Source organism: Chelonia mydas, chromosome 7 (genome assembly GCF_015237465.2).
Source record: "Chelonia mydas isolate rCheMyd1 chromosome 7, rCheMyd1.pri.v2, whole genome shotgun sequence".
Taxonomy (NCBI): Eukaryota; Metazoa; Chordata; order Testudines; family Cheloniidae; genus Chelonia; species Chelonia mydas.
Window position 1 is genome coordinate 10,342,860 of NC_057853.1, and position 25,863 is coordinate 10,368,722.

At 45.8% G+C, this 25,863-nt stretch overlaps 1 protein-coding gene and 1 long non-coding RNA gene across 36 annotated transcripts in view; one reads left to right on the forward strand and one right to left on the reverse strand.

Moving 5' to 3' along the window:
- Nucleotides 1-6,258, reverse strand: part of FOXP1 (forkhead box P1) — a 499,998-nt gene extending 493,740 nt beyond the window's left edge. For 24 of the 34 annotated variants that reach the window (XM_043551474.1, XM_043551463.1, XM_043551452.1 and 21 more), the window contains exons 1-2: nt 1,530-1,565; nt 1-97 (exon numbers count right to left, since the gene is read on the reverse strand). The gene's annotated coding sequence lies outside the window, so the exon portion shown is untranslated. Of the gene's footprint in view, nt 98-1,529 lie in introns of all 34 variants that reach the window. The other 10 variants (XM_043551448.1, XM_043551444.1, XM_043551437.1 and 7 more) reach the window with 4 other exon arrangements.
- LOC122466599 lies at nt 25-25,863 on the forward strand. 2 transcript variants are annotated; one of them, XR_006292238.1, is made up of 3 exons: nt 25-153; nt 23,557-23,702; nt 24,798-25,863. It is a non-coding gene; the product is annotated as an uncharacterized LOC122466599 (long non-coding RNA). The 2 variants fall into 2 exon arrangements; XR_006292237.1 differs by lacking the exon at nt 25-153 and adding an exon at nt 1,480-1,578.

Below are 25,863 nucleotides of genomic sequence, written 5' to 3' on the forward strand. Positions count from 1 at the left end.
CGGGAGATAGCAGTGAGAAAGGCTCTGAGCGAATGATCGCCAGTACACAGCTCCTCAGCAAAGGGTGGTGCTGCTCCGGCAGGCAAAACTTTGGGCTCTACGGTCGAGAAGAAACCAGGGGTTCTTTCAACAAGTCTCCAGAAGGCAGGTTTGGTAAGGGGGAGGGGAAGGGGGAAGAGATGTGCTGTGTTTGGGGTGCGGGGGGAGAGACGAGGAGCCTTGACACACTTGCAAGAAACGGGATCAGGAACTAGATCTAAGGACTTCGTGGTAGTAACAGGATCTAAAAATCTCCCTTCATCACCATTCAACGGGGATCTGCGCTTGCAAGAGTTGCGCCACGGGGCAAGTGGCAGGGTTGGGTCTAGAGCTGCAAATGTTTATTCAAACACTTCATCTCCGAAAAAGGGGGGGGGGGGGAGGGGGGTGGGCAGGCTGGCGACAATGCTGTGTGTGTGTGTGCGTGTGTTACACTGGCGGGGGTACACGGCAATTCCGGCGCAGAGTCCTCTGGGCTGAGTGCTGGGGAAGCGGCAACAGGTGGCCCTGGATGCGGAGGGGCGAGAGGCAGGACTTGCTCTCTCATTAGCCGGGGGGGTGGGGGGGGAGTAGCAGGGGTAGTGAGGGAGATCACGGTCCCCGCTGCGCCCGCTTCTCCGCACCCTGCCTGCAACTGCGCCGCCCGGGCGCCCCTCCAGCCAGAGCCCCCCAGCTCCCCCACCGCGGGGCAGGGATCGTGCCCGCCGCCTGGCGGGGAAGAGCCGAGCCCGATCCCGGGGACGCTCAGCGCCGCGGCCAGCCCCCGGCGTGCGCGCGGGCTGGGGGGTGTTGGGGAGAACCGAGCGGGACCTCCTTCGCGCCCCCCCCCGCCCCCGCGTCTGGCTGGGTCCCCAGGGGAGCCCGCGCGCTGCTCCCCGGGGCGCCACTCCGCGGGAGCGCACCGCCGGCGCGAGCGGCAGGCGAGCCCAGCCCAGCCCCTGCGTGCGCGGAGGGGCGTGTGCGCCCAGGGCCCGTGCGCTGAAGTAGTTCACGGGGCGGGGGGAAGATGATGGATAAAAAGTTTCCAAAAAGTCAGAGCAGAAAGGGGTGGGGGGGGGGAAGTTGGTCTCCCTCCACCCCCCGCTCCCTCCAGCGCCAGGGGAGCGGCGTGTCCTCCCCGCGCACCAGCTCCCTTCTCTGCCCCCGTCCCCTGCCCGCCGCGCTCCCCCCAGCGGAGCCCCCTCCAACTTGCCCCGGCGCTGCGCCGGCGGGGGGGGCTGGCTGGTGGGGCTGCTCCAGCGGCCAGCCCCAGAGGTGAAGGAGCCGCCGCCTCTCCTACTGCATCGGCTCTGATTTATGCAAACAGACCGGCGGCCAGCGCGCATCCCCCGCCAGCAGGCAGGGGGAGGGGGGCACGTGGAGGGGGGAGGGAGAGAGGGCGGGATGGTGGAAGGAGTTAGGGGGCTGGGGTGGGGGAGGCAGGGAGAAAAGTGAAACAAACAAGAAGGCGCCTGAAAAGTGGAGGGGGAAAGCCGAAAAGCCAAACTCACCCGCTGGAGACGGCCTGTCGGTGCCCACTACGGGCTCCCCCCAGCGCGGGTGAGTCTGCCTGCCCGTCCCTCCCTGCACTCTAGCCGGGCAAGCCCCATGCGCCGAGCCTGGGCAGCAGGCACAGCGTGCAACAGCCGCACAATCAATAACAATAGAGCCCTCCGCTCGGGACTAGCTTCCCGGGGAGCCCAGCGCCTGGCAGGGCCGGCCCGGCTCGCGGCTCCCAGCCCCCCGCCGCTCCCGGGCTCGGCTCCAGGCGCCTTGCGCGGCCACTCTGGAGTTTGGCGACAGGGAGGAAGAAGAAGGAGGCAAAGCGCTGCGGGGGGGTGGGGGGGGGGAGAAAGAACACCCCCGCGGAGGGAGATGTTGTTATTTTTTGCTGTTATGAGTCTCTGACGTCACATCCACCTGCTGGGTAAACAACAAGGCTCGGTGCAAAGAAAAAAAAACACACACACACACACACGCGCGCACACACACGCACGCGGGGAGCGCTCGCAGTTGCAAAAGAGGGAGAGGAGCCGGGGGGCGCAGCGCAGCCAGGAGAGAGGGGGGAGAACCGGGGCACAGGGCTTTGGCGGGGGGGGGTGCAGGGCAGAGCCGCTCGGCTAAAGGGGGGAGACGGGGAAGCAACCGAGCTGGGGCCAAGGTGGGGGCTAGCGAGCGGGGCGAGACAACTGTTGGCCGGGCTCGTTCCCGTCCCGAGGCGAGGAGAGCCGGTGCGGGCCGGGGAGAGACCGTCTGGAGCCAGCGCCGGGCAGCGAGCGTGCGAGCGCTTCGGAGGCAGCGCTGAAGCGAGCGGCTTCTCCCCTCTCTCGGTTTTTTCGGCACCCGATCCAATGAAAGCAGGCGAGTTCGGGAGGTGAAAGTTCAGCAGAAGGACAAGCCCCAGTGTGCAAGGAAACGGGCGTGTGCCGCGAGCGAGTCTCGCCTTCCACCGGGCACGGAGCTCGCTTACACGCGCGCTGGGGCTGGGGTGAGTCCGGGCAAGGCGCCGCTGGGAGAAAGTGCCTTACAATCGCGAGTCGCTTCTTTTGTTTTGTTTTTTTCCCACCCCCCTTCGCTGCTCCTTCTAGGAACAGGCTCGGAGTCTGGGGCGATGCGTTGTTTAACACAAGTTACCTGCTGTTGCAGAGATACCGGTCAGGAGGAAACTGCTGCGGGTAGTTTACATCCCGTGCTCGGGGTGGGGGGGGGGGGGGAAAGGGATGAGATTTGTTAGTGTGTTGCAACCAGGCTTGAAGTTAAATCGCCTGTGAGAAATCCAATAAAGGAGGCAAGGGATGCTGAATAAATGCTGCATTATTTCTAAACTCTTAGCACTAAATTAACTCCCCTCCTTAAGAAAGGAAAAATAAAAAGGGTGTGGGGAATAGGATGGGTACCACTGAAGAGTTATATTACCAAGGCCATAGCAGTAGTGGCTAGTTAATAGTATGTTGGCATTTCTTTCGTGAAGCCAGTTTGGAACAGTTAGGTTGCAGTCTTCCTGCTCACAAACCTCTGTGTTTTTTAAACACTTTAACCCATAACAGGATCCAGGCCTTTCTTTAAAAAAAAAAAATCAAATTTATAACCAGTTTGAAAAGTAATAATTTTGCGCTATCAATTATAATTCAGGGCCTTTTATGAGGCTCTCAAAGCACTTTGCAAAAAATAATTGAGCCTCCCAACATCCCTGTAAGGTAGGGGAAAATTACCCTGTTTTATAGATAGGTATGCGAGGCACAGAGAGGCCACATTAACAGCTTAAAATCACACAATGAGTCAGTGGTAAAGCTGGAAATAGAATCCAGAATTCCTGACCCCCCAGTCCTATGGTGAAAGCACTCCCTCGCTACAGTGCTTAATATAATGACTTACTTGCACAGCTAAATTGTTAATAAATAATATGTATAAAATAACCAATAAATATTTTTACCAGTGCCAGGCAGAGGAAAGTAGGCCATTAGTAAACCAAGAGCCCACTCCTACGAAGCGTTACATGAGATGCCCATACTCACATGAGAAGGCCCATTGGTGCATGACTTCAGACCTTACAGGATCTTGCCTTAGCAGCAGGACCCTCAGCCTGCATTCCATGTTTAGAACAAAATTCCCATTGATCTTGGTAGGTGTTTTGACTGAGGAATGACTGCAGGATTGGATCCTCAGTGTCCATCTAACTGATAATAGTAAAACTCATCACTTCAGCAGCTTCAGAGTAAAAATGTATTAAGTTAAAAAAAACTGAATTTTTTAACTCTCTCTATTGTTCCAAGTGTTACTAATACTTAATAGTATCATGCCCAAGTACCATTTCGCTTATGTGGTATGAACCACACTGCCATAAATGAAGGGAGTTAAAACCTAGAACTGTAATTTTGCCATATTTATTCTATATCTGAGTGGCATTTCCTTTGTGGAGTTTAGTTGGACTCTTAGGACTACTGCTGTTCAGTTCAGTGATAGTTACTCCTATACAACCAACTGTTGTGTGTCTGACCTAGCATATGACACTGCAAAGAGGACAAGAGATTAACAAACTCCAAGCATGAAATGCTGGTCCCATTGTAATAAATTGCAGTTTTGCCAGTGACTTCAACAGGGTCAGGATTTCGCCGTAATTTGAAATGGAGGAACTGACAGGCCCTACCCACTGAGTGGTGGTAGCAGTCCCCCTAGTTAAAATTATAAATGTAGAATTTTTCCTGCTAACCCCCCCACACAGTCTATCTTATTCTGTGTGAAGAATGCCCACTGGTGTCTGATGTTTGAGAGGGCTGCATATAGCACGCCCAGCAGAGATCAGCTGCGTAGATTGAAGATGAACATTTTACCTTTCCACTCTAAAATGTTCAGCTTGCCCCGTGAGCATATCTACAATAAGTGATGTATTGAAGCATCACACCCTTTCAGAAATAAAGATAATAGCCAGATTTATAAAAGAAGGTGCTTAAAGCTAGACTTCTACATTTATATTTAGGTATCTAAATCAGTGGCCTGGTGATTTCAGAGGTGCTGAGGACCCAGAAACATCCAGTGTAATAGTGTGACAGCAATTCTGCAGCATTCTGTAAGGAACAATTTAGATGGCAATTTGATTCTAGGAATTATTGAGCAACAACATACTTGGTTAGCAGAAACTATTTCCTTTCAACTAAGTGGGAACTGTTAATAATCTCATTTTTTCCATTCCTTTGCTTTTTGGTAATTGCACTCACCTCATATTTGACTTTCAGAAACAAGGTTCTCACTAAAGAGGGGGGAGCTTATTTTCAATGTTGCTCTATATGATTTTGTATATTTCAGTGTCTAGTCAGCTGAAGTGGTGAAAATCTGCATGTCCATGTACTATATGTTAGTGGGGAACTTAACTGCTTCTTACCATATTGTTCATTTTCAACACTGTCACGTTGCATTCATATAGAGCACATTTTAATTTCTTGATCAGTAATCAAGTGGAAGTTTCTTCTTGGCAAATTAAAGCAGGAAGATTTTCACACACAAGAAAGGGCATGGTAGTAGGACGCCACCTTTTGGCAGAAAAGTAAATACTGTAGAAGCATATTCCGAAGATGCTTCTGATGTGCAATTACACTTTAAATTACACTAATGGCAAAGTACTTATGCCTAATTCATTATATTTTAAATAATTAAGAGGAAAATCATTGCAAATAAATATTTGCAAAGACAAAGATGGTTTAGCTGTACTTTAAGAGTAATCTTCAAAGAGAGTAAGTACATAATTTCATTATGTCATTGTATTACTGAATAGACTCAATTATCAAAAAGCAGCAACAAAATACTAACCTTCACAATCTACCCCACCCACTTGACATACCGTGGAATATGTTATAGATGTATGTGATTGGAAGAGGCAGGTTACATTTTTTAAATATAATTAGAGTCTTTTTCACCTTTTTTCTATTTTACTTCATTGTTTTCTGATAGGAAACTACAGCAGGAGAAAATATATAGTGCAATTCTTAGATGATAGCTTGCACATTGATAGAAGCTATTTTTTCTCTTACTGAAGTGCTTTAGAGGTATTTATGTTATACATTTAAACCCAGAATAAACTTTGTTTATTGTAAACTTCTTGGCTCTTGTTTTTGACTATGCAAATTTTAAATCAGTATATTAACTCTATAAAACGTGATTAATTCCATAGACAATAAGAGCAGTGGGACTTTTCCCTCCCCCTCCACCAAGGCAGGCTGCTAATTGCACTTGAATTGTTTACTGCTGTATTGTTTTACAAGTGCCTGGAGAAAAAGATGTTTGATATTCCCACCACCACCATCATTATCCCAGGAGCAAATGCTTGGCAGATTTTGGTAAGGGTGTACACACGCTATGACTACAGCTTGTTAGTAAAAAAGAAAAAAAATATGGAGGTGATGATGCATCTGTAATTATAGGTGTTACTGTTTTAAAGCCAGAGTGTTTTCCAAGCTGCTACAGTGCCACACCTCCAGCATCCCATGAGCAATGCCTCTTCAAATCCTTTCCATTTTAGTCACTGGTTTATGAGGATATACAGAATACATCAACAAGGCTATGTTGTACACAATGAGAAATGAACAGGAAATAAGTTAAGGCTTCCTTGCTTTTTACTTAGACAGAAAGCACAAATGGACACCATGATATTATTGTCTCTGTCTAGAGAGTATGAAAAGAATTGCAATATGGTACCTCAAAAAAAAAAAAAAAGCACATTGACAAATGAACATAAGAACGGCCATACCGGCTCAGACCAAAGGTCCATCCAGCCCAGTATCCTGTCTACCGACATTGACCAATGCCAGGTGTCCCAGAGGGAGTGAACCTAACAGGTAATGCTCAAGTGATCTCTTCCTGCCATCCATCTCCACCCTCTGACAAACAGAGGCTAGGGACACCATTCCTTACCTATCCTGGCTAATAGCCATTAATGGACTTAACCTCCATGAATTTGTCCAGTTCTCTTTTAAACCCTGTTATAGTCCTAGCCTTCACAACCTCCTCAGGCAAGGAGTTCCACAGATTGACTGTGCACGGTGTGAAGAAGGACTTCTTTTTATTTGTTTTAAACCTGCTGCCCATTAATTTCATTTGGTGGTCCCTAGTTCTTATATTATGGGAACAAGTAAATAACTTTTCCTTATTCACTTTCTCCACACCACTCATGATTTTATATATCTCTATCATATCCCCCCTTAGTCTCCTCTTTTCCAAGCTGAAATTTGTTGGTTTTGCAGCTTGTCTTATATTTTGTGGTTGTTTAAATTAATCATGCCACCATTCTAAGGAGGCATAATTAGAGAACCTATGAGTAATCATGTCCATTAATTCACAAGAAGATTTCTGCTGCAAAGAAAGCTTGATGTTGGCAATCTCTCCAATTCTAAAGACAAAACAAAAGAATGTGAAGAAAGTCAGATCCTTATGACAATAGATACTGTTCAAAAAGACAGAAGATGCAATCTTGCCTGTCAGGCTGTGTTTATTAGAGAAGGTAAATAAGGCCAAACATTTCTTTGGCCCAGCTAATTTTGGGATGTGAAGGCTCAGCTTTATGATCCAAGTAGTGATAAGTTTTACAAAGGCATAAAGACCCACAGTAAGGGCCCGATCCTGTCCCCAATAAAGCCATTGGCAACATCCCGATTGACTTCAGTGGGGGCAATATTCATTTTAATATGGGGAAGCAGGTTGGGGTGGGGACATATTGTCACTTCGCCAGGATCTCAAGCTGGCTTGTCTGACAAGAAAATATAGTTGTCATCAATGAGAGGTGTAGCCAAAGCGAGATCATTTTAAAAATTAAGTTGTGGTTTATGTCCTTCCCTCACAAGAAAGCTGCTGACAAAACTAACGTGTACGTAAAAATCCTGGGCCACGTTTTTCAGAGGCGCAGAGGACCCAGCATCTGCCCTTGTTTTCAGATTCTGTCTAGCCCATTGTTCTCAGTGGGAGCGGAGCACTTTTTAAAGTCTATCCCCTTGTCTGCATTGAAGGCCTGATCCTGAAAGCTATTGAGCAGCCTCACTTCACAACAAAGTTAATGGGAAATGCTTAGCACCTGGCCCAATCAGGCTCCAATTAACCAGCATATACTAACTGCAGCTGAATATTAGCCCCCTGCACTCTCCTTGCAACCTGTGGGACTGCTAGCTGAGGGGAGAGAAGAGATTTAGCAGAGGAGTGAGGAACACAAATTGTCTCTCTGTTCTGCCATTAGATGGTGTTTACAAGGGGAACCATGCTGGAGGCCAGTTTTCATTTACAGCATCATGGAAATGCAGTTAGGCAGGTACATGTAGTAGCCTAAATTCTACTTTCCATTACATTGGTGTAAATCCAGAGTAACTCCACTGAAGTCAGTGTTGCACTGGTAGTGAGAATGGAATTTAGCCCTGGATTCCTAAGGGCATCCTAGCAGATTGTAAGGACTAGATTCTCATACCCTTGCTCACACTGATATTCCATTACTCATAGAGTGGTCCCATTGACTTAAAGTCTAACCAAAACTGGCCTTAGATAACTTGCACACTTTCAGTTGTTCTTGGTTGCCAAACAATAGGTATTTTCTCTTCCTGGCGGGCAAAGGGGAATAATAGCTATTGAATTGGGTCAGAGTATTAATCTGTCCCATTTTGATGGAGGTTTTTCAATGCATCTTCATTGAAATTAATATCAGTCTCAATTCCTGATATATTGCTTCCTGAATATAAGTACATGGTGTACTGTCCGTGGAGTGGCAAACACCACAAGACATCCAATCTTGTAGTAAGTCTATGACCAATTCATTTGGAAAACCACAAGTCGGGTCCTCTTGCAGTATTGAACATGTGTAAAATGCTAATATGAGCCATCTTATTGAGCAAACTGGGATGGAGAGAAGACAAATGTAGGATAGGAAATAAATATTGCAGGGAGCAAGGGATTGTTTTAGGAGTGAAAAGGGAAAGATTTCAGGGAGAAGACAGACTACAAGAAAACTGTTCTCAACATATTTTTCTACAAGTAGGAGGCCAAATATGAACTTTAAAAAAAAAGTTAAGTTTTTTACTCTCCTCTCAAGGGAGTTCATCACAGCAGTTCCTCAGACACATTTTTTAGGATCTCGAACTCCTGGCTTTGTTTGAGACTAGGGTATATGTTCAAAGGAAGGGAAGGCCTTTGTGTCCAAAGACATACTGTTACATTCTACAAGCTATCGCACGCCCAGGTCAGTTCCTCCTTGATAACCCCGTGAATGTTTGTGTGCAGTTCCTCTCATAAAGCAATCATTGTCCTCGTATTAAAAAAAAAATGAATCTCCTATCAACCATGTCATATCCTAAGCCCTGTTTCTTCCCACCGTGGTTGACCATGCTAGGTCATGGCCAGCCGTGTTAAAGTTCAGCACTCCGTAGGGAATGTCAGGTACCCATAATCATCATACTTCTGGGCCAGAGGAATAGCACAAAAGCATATATGTAAGTGAAGGAACAATAATTATTCATATTATGGAAGCACAGCTGTTGAAACAAGTAATGCAACACAAGCCTTGACAGTGATGATATACTGTGTTTATTATTTCCCTCCAGTTATAGTCCATGTGAGGCTTAGTCTCCTGGAGGGCAGCATAAGGTCCACCTCTTGCAGCTGGCTGAAGGTCAAGAGGACAAATGCTGGTGCGGATGGTATTTCCCCTGCTAAGGTGCTATTCAGGTCTTTTATCCTTGAGGCTCCCTTTGCTTGGAAGCATAGGAGGCCACCAGCAGTCTCCCATCATTATTCTGCTGCAGCAGAATTTTAGTAACACCTGTCACCTCTTCTTTAGCTTATTAATAATTTCACCATTGGGTTTTCAGGCCTTAAAGCCTGATTCTTTTCAAAGCTAGGCCAGGAATTAATCGGCGACAGTACAAGGTTATGAGCCTGGCTACATGTTACTCTGTGACAGGCTGCTGTCCACCTAGCCTAAAATTATTTGATGTATATTTATTAACCTGATTTATTATAGCCTTTGTAATAGCAAAACAGAATAGCTGCATTTTAAATTCCATTTGAGCCCATTTCACGGGTTTGTACTTTACTAAAAAAAGTTATCTTTAAAAGGTGAATTCTTCTGGAAAATGGGGCCAAATCATTTCAGTCATTTTTAATTTTTCCTAGCTGGGCAGGGGAAAGAAGAGAGGGAAGGGCATTGTAACCCTGAAATACAGTATCTTGTTTAAAATTTATGGAGTTACACAAAACAGTTATGTGACTCCATGGTGTTGTGGATAGGAGTGAAAAGGTTAAACCCCACCACCCTTTTCTCTTTTTAAAAGTGTGAAGGAAATGTATTAAATACAGCTTTTGTTAACATAAAAACTTTCAGTTTCTCATTGCAGTATTAAACTCTTCCAAATAATAAATATTTAGTAATATGGCCAAGTTCACTTTGCAATGAGATTCACTTCAGTTTCTGACTTTCTCATGGTTAAATGCTTAATTGTGGTGTTGCATTAATGTAGATATTTTGCAACAGTCATCTTCTGGCATAGGAGACCTTAATGCTGGCTTAAGATGAAATCCTGGCCCCACTGGAAGCCAACGGGAGGTTTGCTATAGACTTCCATGGGCCAAGATTTCAGCTTTGGAGACTATGGGCCATTGTATCTTTCCACACCAGCACTATAGCCATGCAATTTTGTCTGGTTCTCCATTTTTGTGGCTCCACTCCTACTTATTAAATTGATTTTCCGTCTCTGATGACAGCACCACTTCTGCAACAAACATCCTTTCTGTAAAGAGTCCTCTAAGGTTAAATTCTCAGCCCTCTGCTTTTTTCTGTCTTCCTTTTCACCTTAACTAGAACTTATGCTTTAATATGACTCCTTTAATGCTTCTCAGTGTCTATCCTGATCAAGTAAACTTCAATCACAACTTCCTTAAGCGAAGGAAACCCTAAAACAGCAGTACTGCTTTTGGCCAAGAGTCAGCTATTCAAACAGTACTCCATCTCCTCCTCAGACTTTTCTGTGTACCACGCTGGTCCAGAGGGGGTCCTTACAAACCCAGCGGTGAAGATAAGTATCATGTTACCAGCATGGTAAAGACCATGCAAGAGAGATTATGTAAATGTTAGTACGGGGATGACAATGGTAACATCTGTGTTAAGTCCCTGGGCATGCACAGTGTAAAGAGAGGGCCTGATCCAAAGCCCACTGAAGTCAATAGGGGTCTCGCTCTTGACTTCAGTTAGTTTGGGATCATCCCTAGATGTATTGAGGCACCTGCGAAGACTGACTGAAATGAGTGCCCATCCCGACACTAAGTGGCAGGACTGCTGCACACTTGACCCTTGAATACTTATTAAACATGACATTAGTCTCTCGCCTCCTCCTTGGCAGTGAATATTATAACTGGACAAAGATTAAAACAAATATCTTGCATTACTGTGGCATTTATAGGGCAGTTCAAAGCCATTATCCTGCAACACTCAGTGAACTACCTCTGGATACCTAGTGGAGTTTCAAATTCTGATTAGATCACAGGTACAAATTAAATTTGATGGCCTCTTCACAATCCACCCTGCCATTCTCTTAATTAACTACACTTGCCATAAGCTTAATTGTGATGGCAACATGGTAATTTAAAGATGCTATCTGCCTTTTTTCCATTTTTTTGTCCTTCTTGATCTCAAACTTGCACAGCACCCTGTGATATTATCGGGTCTAAAGTCTTGCATTATTATAGCAATTTTTTTTTTAACCCTATGGTCCTGGATCAACCATTAAAGCTTTCACTACAGTTACATGTCTGTGAATAGAGCAACCCCTGCGTCACCACTGGAACAACACATATTGGTTATTGGTGAATAACTGCCAGGAAGAAGAGGGATGGGGGAGAAGGGAACAGATCTTGGAGATCGGGAGAAGAGAGAGAAGAAAATCATGTTCCTGGTGGTTCTAACCCTCTGGCAGCGAACAGGTCAAATCCCACTTTGCTGCCAGCCCTGCACAGAATTGGTCGTTCGAGCATTGTGGGACCCTGGACTGTGTTCTCCTTGTCCATTTTGACCTATATCTGACGTTAGCATTGCAAATTATGTCTGCTGCCATTCAGCTAGTCAAAGTGAATGGACAAAAACAAGACAAAAAGCTTAGCAAAGATGGTACTAATGGACGGGAGTGGGGGGAAATCTGATTTACATGTAATTAATTATTATTTATGTAAAAACCATAATATTGTGGTGGTTCTTGAAAAATCATTTAAAGCCTCCTTTCAGAAGAGCAGCCTCCCCTGTTAGTGCACTAATCTTCTTTTCTGTGCCACCAGTATGAATTGTGATATGCAACTTCCTTACTGGCCCATTGCCAGCATTTGCAGGCTGATATCCGACCGTCCAAAAGAGCTAAGTAGGATAATCTTGTGTCCTCCTTCTAAATGGATAACTTCACATGACCAGGGACCCTGGCAACCTAATGTGCATTTTAGTGGAAAACTGTCAGATTTAAGCCAAAGTTGTGCAGATGATGACAGCAAATGTGATGCAACTGTGGGGAAGTTTCAGATTAAATAGATAAATTAATTTATCATTTTGCAAGCTAAGAAACAAATTTACTTAATTTGATTTCAGCATATCAACATCACCTTTCTCAGCCTTGAGGCATCTTGATAGATAATTATAAACACACACCGATGAAGACAAGCAGTAGGAGCTGTAGCAAAGCAATGGCATTTTCTCTGCACAAAAGAAACTGGTCCACGGAACCAAGAGTCACAGCTCCACACAAACCCTCCACAGCTCAGCCATTCGTCTCACCCCGCTCCCAATCTAACTCCCCATACACTCCCTTTCCATTTGTTTTAATGGGAACAGAGTCAAACGTCAAAGGAACAGGCTTTGCAGCATAACCTAGAGGCCAAACTATTTTGACTATTTCAGACTGAAGTCCGTGGGCTGAATTCCCGTCAGGGGCCCCACTGGCAATCCTTTGCCAGCTCTCATTTTCCAAGGGAGCTGTCAGTCAGGAACCATAGTTGACCCAACCACAGCAGTGTTACAGACAGGGAAAGTGAGGCACAGAGCAGTGATGTGATTTGCCCAAGGACACCCACCATTCAGTGGCAGAGCTCAGAATCTCAGTCTGGTGTCCTATATACACCGGACTACACCATCTAGCTCTTTAGGTCACAGAATGTCTTCTCTCTGGTCATGATCTTACAAAGAGATCCAGGCAGAGACTTATACTCTTCAGGAATCCCACTAACCCCAAAGGTCCAACCATGGGCATCCTTTTGTGGTATCAGACCCTATGTTCATCAATCATCGTGTAACTGTTTTTCAACAGAAAATTGAATTTTCAACTAAACAGAAGGGTTTTTTTCTGGAAGTAGCTGATTTCTGCAGAAAATTTTGACTTTTCATTTAAAAAAAAAAACCCTGAAAACCCCAAAACTGTTCAGTTTGGGGTTTTGACTGAAAAAAAAAATTTTTAAACAAAAGCCTTCGTTTTCATCAAAATTTGCCAGAAGAATACAATTTCTAACCAGCTCTATGCTACGTACATTTTTCATAATAACGAAAAGCAGAAGTGACCAGAGAGTGGAAGATCTGTTAGATTATGGAATAGTCTCCCAAAGGAAGAGAAGGAAGCCACACTGCTTGGAGCATTTAAAACAAGATCAGGCAATACACTGTGGGGAACAATCCTGCACTGACAGGGTATAAGGCAGCATGCTTACCACACATAATAGCTCTCCCTTGTGGCAGGGTGCAATGTTGCAAGGCATCCTTGCCTCCAGTGCCTCTGGCAGGCCTTCTGCCTCCCACTAGGTCTTCTGAGGCACGGCCCTCCAGCCAAGTCACATAAAGTTCAGTCCCCTTCCAGGGTAACAAAATGGTCTAGCTTGAAAGCTTACAAAATATCCCAACCCAAAAGAACCTTCAGCTCCACCCTCACCCTGGACTCAATATTCCTTCCACTGGGTTTGCATGGCCCTGCCTTAGAGCTGATGGAGGAACCCAGACCTAGCCTCTACTCTGGGTTCCAACCCAGGCACCCTATATAAGCATCTAGGTCTGCTTCTGCTTATGGGGTGCTGTTTCCCTGGGCTACTATCTACCTCCAATCCCCTTTGCATTGCTTCCCCACAGCTTGTGCTGAACACAACCTCCCTTTGGATCTCAGACATCTGTTTTCTCCCTAGATCCTCCCAGCCCTCCTTTCTCTGCTGAACTAACCGCTCTTCCACCCCACCCTCATCCCTGCAGTCTCCCCCTACTGAGTCCCCTCAGCTTCCTTATAGCGCCCAGGTGCATAATGATCCTTACCCAGCTCTGCTCCCCACCCCTGCCTGGGATTGCCAACCCTCCAGGATTGTCTTGGAGTCTTCAGGAATTAAAGATTAATATTTAATTAAAGTTTATGTCATGCATGAAACCTCCAGGAATACATCCAACCAAAATTGGCAACCCTACCATGGTGAAGCCAGGAAGCAATCAGTCAATCACACTGGCTCTTAACTCCTTGTCTAATAGATGATGGAAGTAAACCCCGATCACGCAAGGGTAGAGCAGATGACCTAATTGGTCTCAAATCTGTACCATCTTTGAGTTGATGAACTCCTATTTTCAATTGGTGAAAGACATACAGACTAACAAACCAAGACCATCTTAAAAAAAACAACAAGCCCTAATAATAATTAGTCATGCAAAAAGAGACAGTTAAATGGCCACTATAGCCGCTGTATGTAATTGTGACAGTCTGGTCTGTTGTGACAAGTTGACTGTCATGGTGGAAAGGAAAGATCAACGGCTGGATTCTCTGGTCTGAGTGAGCCATGCTTGGCATAGAAGTTGGTAGAAGAGTGAGAGGGGATAAAAGTGGCTTGGCCTAGAGCTGAGTAGGGGATAGTTCAGCTTCTCGCACACAGTAGAAGAGACTCAGACCTTGTCTAAGTTGCACTTGGCTGCTCACAACCCCAAGGAGTCATTCCAACAACTGGTGATCACTGGTTCACAAAGGTGATGCCATTACAGCTCCCTTTCCCAGGGCTGAGTGGGAGGAGAAATGGGAAGAGGAATTCAAAGAAATCCGCAGACAGCTGATTAAGCTGGCTTTATAGAACCTCAGCACCATCAGGGGTCACCAATGAGCTGAGAATCTGTATTGACAGACCTGGAGCCCAAAATGTCCTGTGGCTACTCTCTAATCATCAAACTAAGCGTCTCCATATGCAATCAACCAAAATGCAACCTATATTAGCATGACATTAGATCAATGGGGGAAACATTGTTTTAGGTCATACTAGATGTAGTTGGAATACGATGAGCATTTTCCACCAAAATATTTTGGAAGAAATTGAAATTCTCTTTCCCCCCCTCCCCATAAATTTTTGTGTGAATTTCCACTTTTTGTTCCAAAAAAACCCCAAATCAGCCTTTCATCTAAATAAAGGCATATTTTGAAAGAAGCAAAAATTTGATTCCCAAAAATAAAATAGGCAATTTTTCATTTAAAAATCTGCTGAGAATAGGGTGACCAGATAGCAAGCGTGAAAAATTGGGACAGGGGGTGGGGAGTAATAGAGCCCATATAAGAAAAAGCCCCAAATATTGGGACTGTCCCTATAAAATCAGGACATCTGGTCACTCTAGCTGAGAAATTTTGACCAGCTTTAGATAATACATAACTCAACAAAAGAAAAATAGAGAAATACATCAAAACCACAAATACTATCAATTAAGAAATACCAATAGGTTGTGCTGCCATTGTTCATACTCAAAAGAAGATTATAAACTATAGTGCTATCTAAGTAAATGAACATAATGTGTTGGACAGAGGCCAGCTTGAGCTAATAATTGGTGCAATGCCATAGCAGCAGTTCATAGAATCATAGAATATCAGAGTTGGAAGGGACCTCTGGAGGTCATCTAGTCCAACCCCCTGCCCAGAGAAGGACCAATCCCCAACTAAATCATCCCAGCCAGGGCTTTGTCAAGCCTGACCTTAAAAACTTCTAAGGAAGGGGATTCCACCACCTCCCTAGGTAATGCATTCCAGTGTTTCACCACCCTCCTAGTGAAAAAGTTTTTCCTAATATCCAACCTAAATCTCCCCCACTGCAACTTGTCCTGTCATCTGCTATCACTGAGAATAGTCTAGATCCATCCTCTTTGGATCCACCTTTCAGATAGTTAAAAGCAGCAATCAAATCCCCCCTCATTCTACTCTCATGGTGAGAGCTTGTTGAAAGTCACAATTTTCATTCTGCAGGAAACACAGAAAATCTGAACCAATTTTGTTCAGACACACAACAAAAAAGTAGACTTCTCAACATTTCCTGCAGAGGGGAATAAAAAAATCATTTAGAAATCATCAAAACATTTTATTTAAAAAAATTCGAAGGGAAATTGACCCTGGGAGCCCAAGCTCTGAGACTTCCAACTCAGCTGTGGCTCAGAGGACTCCCAACAGGCCAGGAGCCTAGAAGCCCTGGGAGTCATGGCTGAGCTGAGCCAAGCCCTGGTAGAAAGCCTAGAGAATCCCCAGGGTTCTGTTGTATTAATGTCAATGGAATAAATGGTCCCAAAGAGTCAAAGGTGCTAACATGACCTTATCACTGTCCAACATTACATAGGCTCGGGGGTTGGTATACAGCGATCTCCGCCTGCTGAGTACCATGGCAAACACACCATTAAACAACTTTTAACCTTTTATTAAAAGGTACAGAAAAAGAGAGGGAAAGAGTTAAAGCATTTGAAATTAAATAAGTATTAAATAAGTGTTTCATTTTTACGATTTTCCTTGTTCCCTTACCCTTTAGCTGGAGAGAGTTTTTAGAAGGAAATCCCTGATTTGACACTCTTGGTAAGAACTGTCCTTTTTGGGGAAAAGAGAACAAGGTAGGTGAAATGGGCTGGAGCTGCTGTTGTTGGTTAAAGTTCATTCGTGTTTCCTAAAAGACAAAACAAGACAAACATGCGCAGAGAGAGTAAAGAACAGGAAAGGGAGAAAATGCAACTCTGGTGTTGCCTCTCATTTGCAACCTCACTGCTGGAAAAACATACACATGGCACATGGTCTTATTAGCCACACCGAAACCTGGCAAACTTGTACCAGCATGGGGCTATTTAGGGCATTGCTTTTATCTGCCTCTTTGGTCACAGGCTCCCAGAAGTGTTGCTAAATATAGTCTGGGCTGGCTGAGCCACGTTTTATTACACAGACGGCACAAGAAGAGGAATAGGGAAGAGAAGAAATATGGTGGGGAAGGAAAAGAACACAAAGGGGGGCAGGGGAAGAGTTGACAGCAGAACCAAAGTCTCCCATCTCAGGTGGTGTTCAAGATTTAGCCAAAGCCAGTGGAGGTGGCTGTGTCATCTGGGTCGCTCTCCCTGGCCTGGCCAGGACATCTCTCAGGATCAGGACTACAAAGGCCCAACGATGGGGTCCAGGAGACAGAGTCAGCCATGATGATAAAGCTTGCGTCTTTTGGTTTACCCATCTCCAAACCAGTAGTGGTTGGTCAAACAGCTTCTTAATTTCCCCCCAAAAAATCTTTTCTTTTAAGGACCCCAAAAGGGAGTGGTGAGTGGAATTGCCCATCCCCTCATTACTTTGTCCACCAGTTAGGTCCATCTCTGACATGCCAATTTTGTTAATTGATTTCCAGCCCCACACTTTTCTTGTTTACCAGATGTAAACAGTTCTTGGTGTATATCAGTAGGTCTGTTTGCTTGGATTAATTCAGGCAGTTTCTCTTTTGTACCTTTTCCCACAGAGGTGCTGACTTCCCCAGTTCCCAGGGGGTGCTTGACCCCGTTCCACCTCAGGCCCCGCCCCCCACTTCACCCTGCCCCCTCCCCCGCCTCTTCCTGCTCCTGCTCCTTGCCCTCCCCCCCAGCACCTCCTGAATGCCAGTGAACAGCTGACCGCAGCAGGTGGGAGGCGCTGGCAGGGAGGGGGAGGAGTTGATCGGCAGGGCTGCCGGTGGGTGCTGAGTACCCGCTATTTTTTTCCATGGATGGTCCAGCCCCAGAGCACCCATGGAGTCGGTGCCCATGTTTTCCCATCAACAATTCTTCTTGTAGGTTATTGAGACATTTTACGAACTGTCACTCACATTTCAAAGTTAAGCTCAGAATTAGAGGAAATTTGTAGGCCCAGTTATCACAACAGTTTGCAGGCTCCCTGAAAGGGCTGGGGGAGGAAGGAAGGCAGGAAGGGGATAGGGGGCAGATTAATGAACAAACGGAGGATAAAGGACAAAGCAGCTCTGAGTGTAGGTACTGGAGGTGTCTTTAACCCCCTCCTATGACACCCCCCCTCCCATATCGCTGCAGGCAGAGGAATCTCTCGTGATCCTTGCTACTACCCCACACACATCACTGGCAGCAGCGTCCCATGCTGCTCTCTCTCGGTGCATCTACAGCTCGGCCTACAGAAACAACAAAGAATATTATACCAGCTTGGCCAACTTTTGTAATTTCCTTGAGAGTCTGGCCATGGCTAGAGCCACAAATCCTCTGGCTTTCCATGATTTGACCGTTCTGTCCCCTGCCAACCTTGTGCAGCCTCAAAACCTCCCCAGTGAGAGAACAATGTGGTAGAATCTCAGCAAGGCTAAACCTAGACTTTCAAGAGGCCTATTACCTCACAGTTGGCTTTCCAGTGAAAGATGGCTTAACCCCATGTTTTCACATCCAAGAATCTCTCGGCTGTTTATCTCCACACAAAGTAACTCTCTGGCTAACGCACTTCAGGGTCTACCCTACGACTGGAAAAGTCTGGGCCAAATTCACTTCAGGTACAAATGGGCACTGTGCCACCAACCCTCAGATGTCATTAATTTATGTCTGGAGTGGTTTCTTGGTTAGACCTTGTAGAACACAAGTACGCATTGGGCCAGATGCACAAACACTTCTGCGATCACTTGCATTTAAGTGAAACCTGATCCCTATCTCCAAAGGGCACAGCAGACAGCATATAGCCATGTTTGGAAAGCACAGTACTTTCATCACACCTGCAGCATCATTGCCAGCCTACCGCACCGCAGAAAGCCAAACGCAAGCTTGCTAATTGTACAGGAGAATCAAACGTAGTGAACAAAGAGTTTTCCAACTTGTCTCTAGGCGATTGACACCTTCTAAAAATGGCCCGGCACGCCCACACCCCCACAGGTTTCACTCAGAGCTTACTTTCCAGCACTCCCAAGGATTTAGATTATTATTATTTTGGTTACTACTGTTCAGTAGTTTATGCTTTCTCCTCCACTTTCACTGGGTGGCCGTGTTTAATGTTTTCACAATAGATTCAGCAGAACCTTCAGTATCTGTGAGACCATGGGTATGTCTACACTGCATTGATGAGTGAGCCTTACAGCCTGGCTCGGCAGACTGGTATTGGCAGGGCTCGCGTTAGCGTGCTAAAAATAGCTGCATAGGTATGGGTAGGAGCTCAGGCTCTCAAGCCCGACTCCCCTTATCCCCCCCTTTCCCAGACTTGAGAGCCTGAGCTCCAGCCCAAGGTGAAACACAGCTATTTTTAGCATGCAACATCAAAGCAACGTCTACACAGCTGTTTTTAGCGTGTAAGCGTGCGCCCCTCCAGCCCAAATCCGTGGGCCCTGGCTGGGAGGCGCACTGCCACATGCAGTCGAGACCTACCCCCGAGTGATCCGTCTGGTTTTCCCGAGAATCTCTTTAAAAGCAAAGTGGAATCCCAGCTCGGTCACCACTTTCAAAATCCCACAATCTCAGAGAGAGGGAAAGCACTGCAGCAGACACACCAAAACTTGTAATCGCCTCCCAAGATCTGCCTATACCTGACTTCAAGGAATGTTCCACCAGCCTCTCCTTTTTGGCATCACTGCTGGTTTTTCCTAGGATAGTGGCAATGCCACTGAACACACAAACTTCAAAGTAAAAACAAAAAACAAAAAAAGACTCAAACTCCAGTGCCAGAGAAACGTGCCTGCAGGCGAGACAAGTAGCTTCATAAATATGCAGACATAAACACTTCCCGCATGCCATTTTGCCAGTAACTGTGTTGTTGATTGTACACTTTGTACCTTTCATGCATGTGATTTGTTGGACTGGGTTGTTAAGACTGTTTAGGAGTCAGGAAAGTCCTTTTAGCCCAGTCTTGCAGGCACAGGCAGGCGTAAATTGGAGATAGTGGGAGGGTTGTGGGAGCAAAACTTCCCTTGATCTGCTAAAAGCAAAAGTGAACCTCCCTGCCTCTCCCTGGCTTGGAAAAGCAGAGCTTCCTCACAGCAACTCTTCCTCCTTGACAGGTGCCAGGAGAACGCTCCCTCCTCTGTGCATCAGCTCTAACCACTGGGCTCAGGGAGGGTGAAAACATTTTTTTTTTCCAGCTTCTCCCCTCATTCTGCCAATCCAATCTGTTTGGTGTGGTTTCTGCATCCTCCAAATGTCACAAAGTTTTGAAGACCCACATTTTCCCCCTGTAGTAACTCCTGCAAACTACAATCCCAGTTTGGACTTTTCAGTCATGGACATTTCATCTGGGACTGCCACAGCAGACACTGTTGTTGATGGTAACTTGTGGAGAGAAGACAGGGAAGGACAGAGTCAGAGGCATGGAATCAGGTGAGGACATAAGTAGTCAGGGATGTTATGCCAGCCACTTTGATCCTACCTCCATAAGTCAGACAGGCATTCTTACCAGGTCCTGTATCCACAAGTGCTCCCACTCTCTGGTCTTGCCAGGTTGGCGGACCAAAGAAAGATGCTGAGGCTTTAGCAGTGACAACAGGAAAGCACTTGGTCTTCCATCTGAGATGAGATCAGGAAATGGCCAAGGAGAGAGTGGTTTTCCATCTCTTTGGGGTGGCTGTCACTCAGCATGGCCTGGCACTGGATAACCAGAAGCTGGCACTGAATGAGGCAGATGGACAGCCCAGCTGCAGGACATCTGATCACTTCCTACTGCATCATCATGAATAGGTTTTTCCCCAGGCCTTGTTACTGATTCTGCTGCTGTGAGCGTCACTTCCCCATCTTCTCACTACAAGCCATGGGGACGCAAACAGGCTCAGGTGGAACCAGTCAAAGAGGCGTGGCTTTAAATTGGAGTCTTGAGCTGCCAGGATAAGCTGAGCAAGTTTGAGAGCACAGTGGTGGCTCGGCCATTGTGGCAGACGACAAGCCAACCTGCTTCCCATGGTGTGCCCGAGCATCACAGACCCTTGCAACATCTACACTATGGCTACAAGAGGAACAAAGCAAACATTCAACCCCCAGCTTCACCATAGCAATATTAAACCTAGCAATGGGGAGCCTCAAGAGGTGCAGAGTCTGAATCCACCGAAACCTATAGTGGACCCCACCAGGCCCCACAGTCTTCCTTCCCGACACAGTAGCTCTCCACAGAAGCAGACCCTGAGTAAGATATTTCCAACTTCTCTGTTCTCCCCAAACACCCTTACCTGACATTGTCTTCATACAGGTAAGGACCAGCGGGCTGTTTCCCTGGCGCCGTTAGTGGATGGACTCCTCTCCTCCCACAATGCTCCTCAAGCCCTAGGTGGCTGCCAGGGGTTGTGAAAGCCACCCTGCCTCTCTTTGCACTGCAACAGAGAAAAGCACAGTGCATCTCCTTGTTGCTGCCTCGGATGGTCTTTTTCCCCGAGTGTCTCAGAGAAAGAACATAATATACAGCCACTCCCCTTGAGAGGAAGAGTCCACATGGCTTCTTTCAACACGCCACAGCATGTGCGGTCAGCACAGCCTAGGAACTATGGCATTGGCAAACCCCAGCATTCAACACCGTGAGCTGGACTCCCCCAAGAATTACAACACTGGTTTTAAAAAAAAAAAAATCATGAGAATATTTTTTAAATAATATTTTTTAATTTGGCTTCTGGTTTCTGAGCCTTTGGGCTGGACTCGCATCAGATTTACACGCGTTTCTCGCAACTACAAGGGCTAGAAACTTACTTTAAAAAAAATGGCAGTTGAGTGTAAGAACTCATGCAACCTGTGCAGGGCTTGGAACTGAATTAGTATTGTTTACCCCCAATTGGTTGTTGCCCGCCAGAGGCTGCCCATACCAGTTATTTAAGACCTCAGTGAGTGCCGGTAAGCATCTGCTCAATGCAACGGCTGCCTGGCTCCTTACCCGTTAGGTGCTTTGTTGTGTTCTCAGAATAAACACTGCTTCAGTTGAACCTGAATCTGTTGCGAAAGTTATTTCGTTTCATGACGCTGAGATTCTCCTGCGATCTCTTAAAGCCCAAGCTGCTGGAATCAAGAAAAATCAGCAAAAATATTGTGGGGTTTGCAATAAAATTGCGAGAATTGGCAATGCTGGAACTAAACTCTCATGAATTATGGGACAAACCTCAACCAAGCAACCCAGCTCAGAACTTGGGAAAAGGAGGTGAAGATTTCATGCCAGGTTTTTGGTCACCAAAATAGCAAAAACAATTATGCAGAATTTCAGCATTAAAAACATTCTTATGTTTAATAAAGTTGTTTGTCTTATGCACTCAAAGACAGATAGATTTAGAGAAAAACACATGTTGCTACAAATATTTCATCCCCCTCCACTTGGGAAAAAATCTCACTTAAGTCAATGGGGCTTGAATCCTTAAAAGAAAGATGATGGGGAATACCTAAGAACATAAGAATGGCCACACTGGGTCAGACCAATGGTCCATACAGCCCAGTATCCCGTCTTCCGACAGTGACCAATGCTTCAGAGGGAATGAACAGAGCAGGTGATCATCAAGTGATCCATCCCTTGTCGCCCATTCCCAGCTTCTGGCAAATCAGGTCCACAAGAACAGAAAGACAAAGGTGATACTCAAGTCCAAAAACATGCACAGCAGATTTCACTCGTTACCAGGTTCTCATTTACAGAATCTTTCCTTAGTATTGTTGTATTATTTTAAACTTGTGATTTACTCTGAATCTATTTGAGCTAGATCAGGTGATATTTCCATTTTAAGTCATAGACTTTGTCTTCATTAACTCTACATTGGGAACCATTCTGGTGGTGATTTTGGGAACCTCCCCTTTGTTCTAGTGGTTCATCTAGGGCAGTGGTTCCCAAACTTGTTCCACCACTTGTGCAGGGAAAGCCCCTGGTGGGCCGCGCCGGTTTGTTTCCCTGCCGCATCCGCAGGTTTAACCGATTGCGGCTCCCAACGGCCGCGGTTCACTGCTCCAGGCCAATGGGAGCTGCTGGAAGCAGCGTGGGCCGAGGGACGTATTGGCCACCGCTTCCAGCAGCTCCCATTGGCCTGAAGCAGCGAACCGCGGCCACTGGGAGCCGCGATCGGCTGAACCTGTGGACGTGGCAGGTAAACAAACCAGCGCGGCTCGCCAGGGGCTTTCCCTGCACAAGCGGCTGAACAAGTTTGGGAACCACCGGTCTAGGGTAATATTCTGTGTGGCAGTGGTCAATACCAGGTGCTTCAGAAGGTGAAAGATACATCAGAGTAGACAATTATGGAAGAACCTGGGCATAGGGAAAGTTTCCTCCTATAGTCAGTCAGTCAATGGTTAAGTTAGTGTCCAAAATTCACCACTGCCCATTTCCTTTCCTTTGTCTGTATTTTCCCTTTTTTAAACTAAAATTTAAGAACAAACATAAATCTTAGTCTGGGCTTCTTCCTGTGTACGTTGTCTCAAGTTCATCTCTTCCTTTATAGGCTGTCAACTTATACTTGAGTTTAATGAGAACTACTTCGTCTGGTTCTCAAGGTGAGTTGGCAGCATAACTCTGCTTCTCCATGCAACTTCTTGGATCCCACCATCATGCCAAAAACATATGATGCTGTAGAGCTTGAAAAATCTACTATATGTGTATACACTCTGGCATCTCAAAACCCAGCCCCTTTTCTAAAGAAATCCACTTGATCAGACAAATCTTCTTCTTTTGTTTACGAGTTCAACTCTTAATGCTCTCTTTTCACTAGCTCACAAAGAATAAACATTGTGGTTTTATGCACTGTATATTGCTTGATGTGCTTCAACCAGCACAGTGTGCTTGATTTCAGTCTCCTTTATGCAAAGTTAACAGCTGCTAATTATTCTAATTTATCCTGCAGGAGCACCTGTTCTGGGCACTTTCCTAAGAGAGTAGAAGAGACAGTCCCCACTTTGAAGAGTTTAATGTCAAAAAAGTGCCTCTTCCCAATAATACAATTTGCACTCTTTGTAAATTTCTACAACTTTGGCTCCGAGTGCAGATGAGGTCAGCTGATTTCTGTGCACCACTTCCTTATCTTCTTTAGTAAAAACCAGACAGATGTTAACGGTTCACCATAGATTTGTACTGTAGGAACCAAAGTACTCTGTTCCTGTGAGCCAATGGGCGTTTTTGCCTGCGTAGAGGCTTCAGGAATGGAGCCTTCCTTCAAACTAAAGATGAAGTTAGCACTGGTTCCATTTCAAAACAATTGGGACATAGGAAGGGTCGAATATCAAACAGAAGATAGCTACACTGAGTGAATGCATTTTAGTTGCTATGAACGGTTTTCCAGCTTATGGCAGTGCTTTGCCTGTCATAAGTAAAGTGGTTTGGCAGAACACCTGAAAATTTCTGTTGCTAAGACCTAGATACTGATAGGAACGGATTGTCATTGTCTTGGCCAGCTGCCCAGGTGGATCAAAGAAATCCCAAAGGAATCTTCTATACAGATGAATGGAGCAAATTTTTAACTCATACCCCTAACTCTATGAGCTAGAAATAAGGACCTATTTCATTCAGTTGGTCAGCATTCCACTCCTGTTATTCCTGATCCTTGCTAAGGAAGTGAAGGAGTATAACAGTGTACACGTGATACCATTTATTTGCTGATAACAGTCTGGAATGATACTACAAATGGGTGGTAGTGTACTGCAACTTAACACAAGCGTGTTTTACCAAATATGGACATGTTTTTCTCCAAATTTGCATAAAACGTCTATGCTTTTAAAACAGAGAAAACAACTAACCAACCAATCTTGAAGTTTTCAATTTCCTTTGGAGAGGCTAGGTTGAGGATTCCACATTATTAACAGCAGTGCAGTATACCGTGGCTTATGATATCTGGCTGCCCGCCGACACACTATGCAGTTGTCATTCCAGCACGCCGTTCCGTTACAGGTGGAAGTTCTACATCAAGTCCTGCTAGATATGCTCTTGTATGCAGAGCTTGGTCTTCTACTTTTGTTTTGATTATGTAACTGAAACGTTCCATAACTGGGAGGGCGTGGATGAATCCTGCACAGTGCCTGATAAGACAGAAGTTATAGAGCCTTGTCCTAGGCCAGTGGTCTCCAAACTTTTTGGCCCTCGCACCCCCAGGGTGAAGACCTGCCACAGACGTGCCGCCAATGGAAGAAGAACGGAAGACTTACCACAGGCGGGCCCCTGGAGGGGAACACCAGCCGTGGACGTGCAGAGCTGCCACCGAAAAAATGGTGGAGTGTCATCTGGTGGCGCTCTGGATGCCGCGCACCCCCTGGGATCATCTTGCACACCCCCTGGGGTGCTTGCACCCCAGTTTGGAGACCACTGTCCTAGGTAACCACGGACCCCACAATCAGTAATTTGGCTCCTCAGCGTCCCTTCCAGAAAATTTCTGACAGCTTCTCATGGCTGATTCCCCAAGAGGAGACGAAGGAAGCCAGCAAGGAGAAAAAGTGTGCGAGGAGCTTGCGAAAGCTAAATGGGTGGCTCCCTTAATTCATTTCTCCTTTACAGATGATTGTTAGAAGGGGGACGACTTCTTTCCTTTGAACCTTGGCTGACATTAGCCTGGCATTCACATTTTGACTCTTACCGCAGGATGCCTTTGTTTTGCACTATAAATGAGGCTAATTCCTTCCCAGTGCAATCAGCCAATCACAACACATTAAAAGGAAAGGAGTCCAGATCATCAGCTGGTGTAAAACATCATGGCTTCATTGACTGCTAATGGGGCTACGTTGATTTACACCTGCTGGAGATGTGGCCCAAGTTGTAGTTCATAATCACTTCTTTTAGAGAAACCAGTCATAGAGATACTTTACTGGCAAGGGAGGTTCGTGTGTGTGTGTGTGTGTGTGTGGGGGGGTCATTAGTCCATGGCTGTGTTCAAGAGGGACCCTGTGTCCCTGTCCACTGGGCACCATGGCAGGATTTATTCCTTTTTTCCAAGCCCCTGGAGTCCATTGCATGCTGGGATAATCCACTTATATAAAGACCAAACTACTTCCACATTGAATTGGAATTGTGAGGTGTTCACATTCAAATAGTAAGACTTTGCTCTTCCCAGGGCACTTGTGTGTCGATCATGTTTGTTTACTCACCATAAGTGATCACCCTGAGTGGTGTGCATGTGTTTGGAGAAAATGTAATGTTTATGAATAAATGTATAAAGTGCAATCTT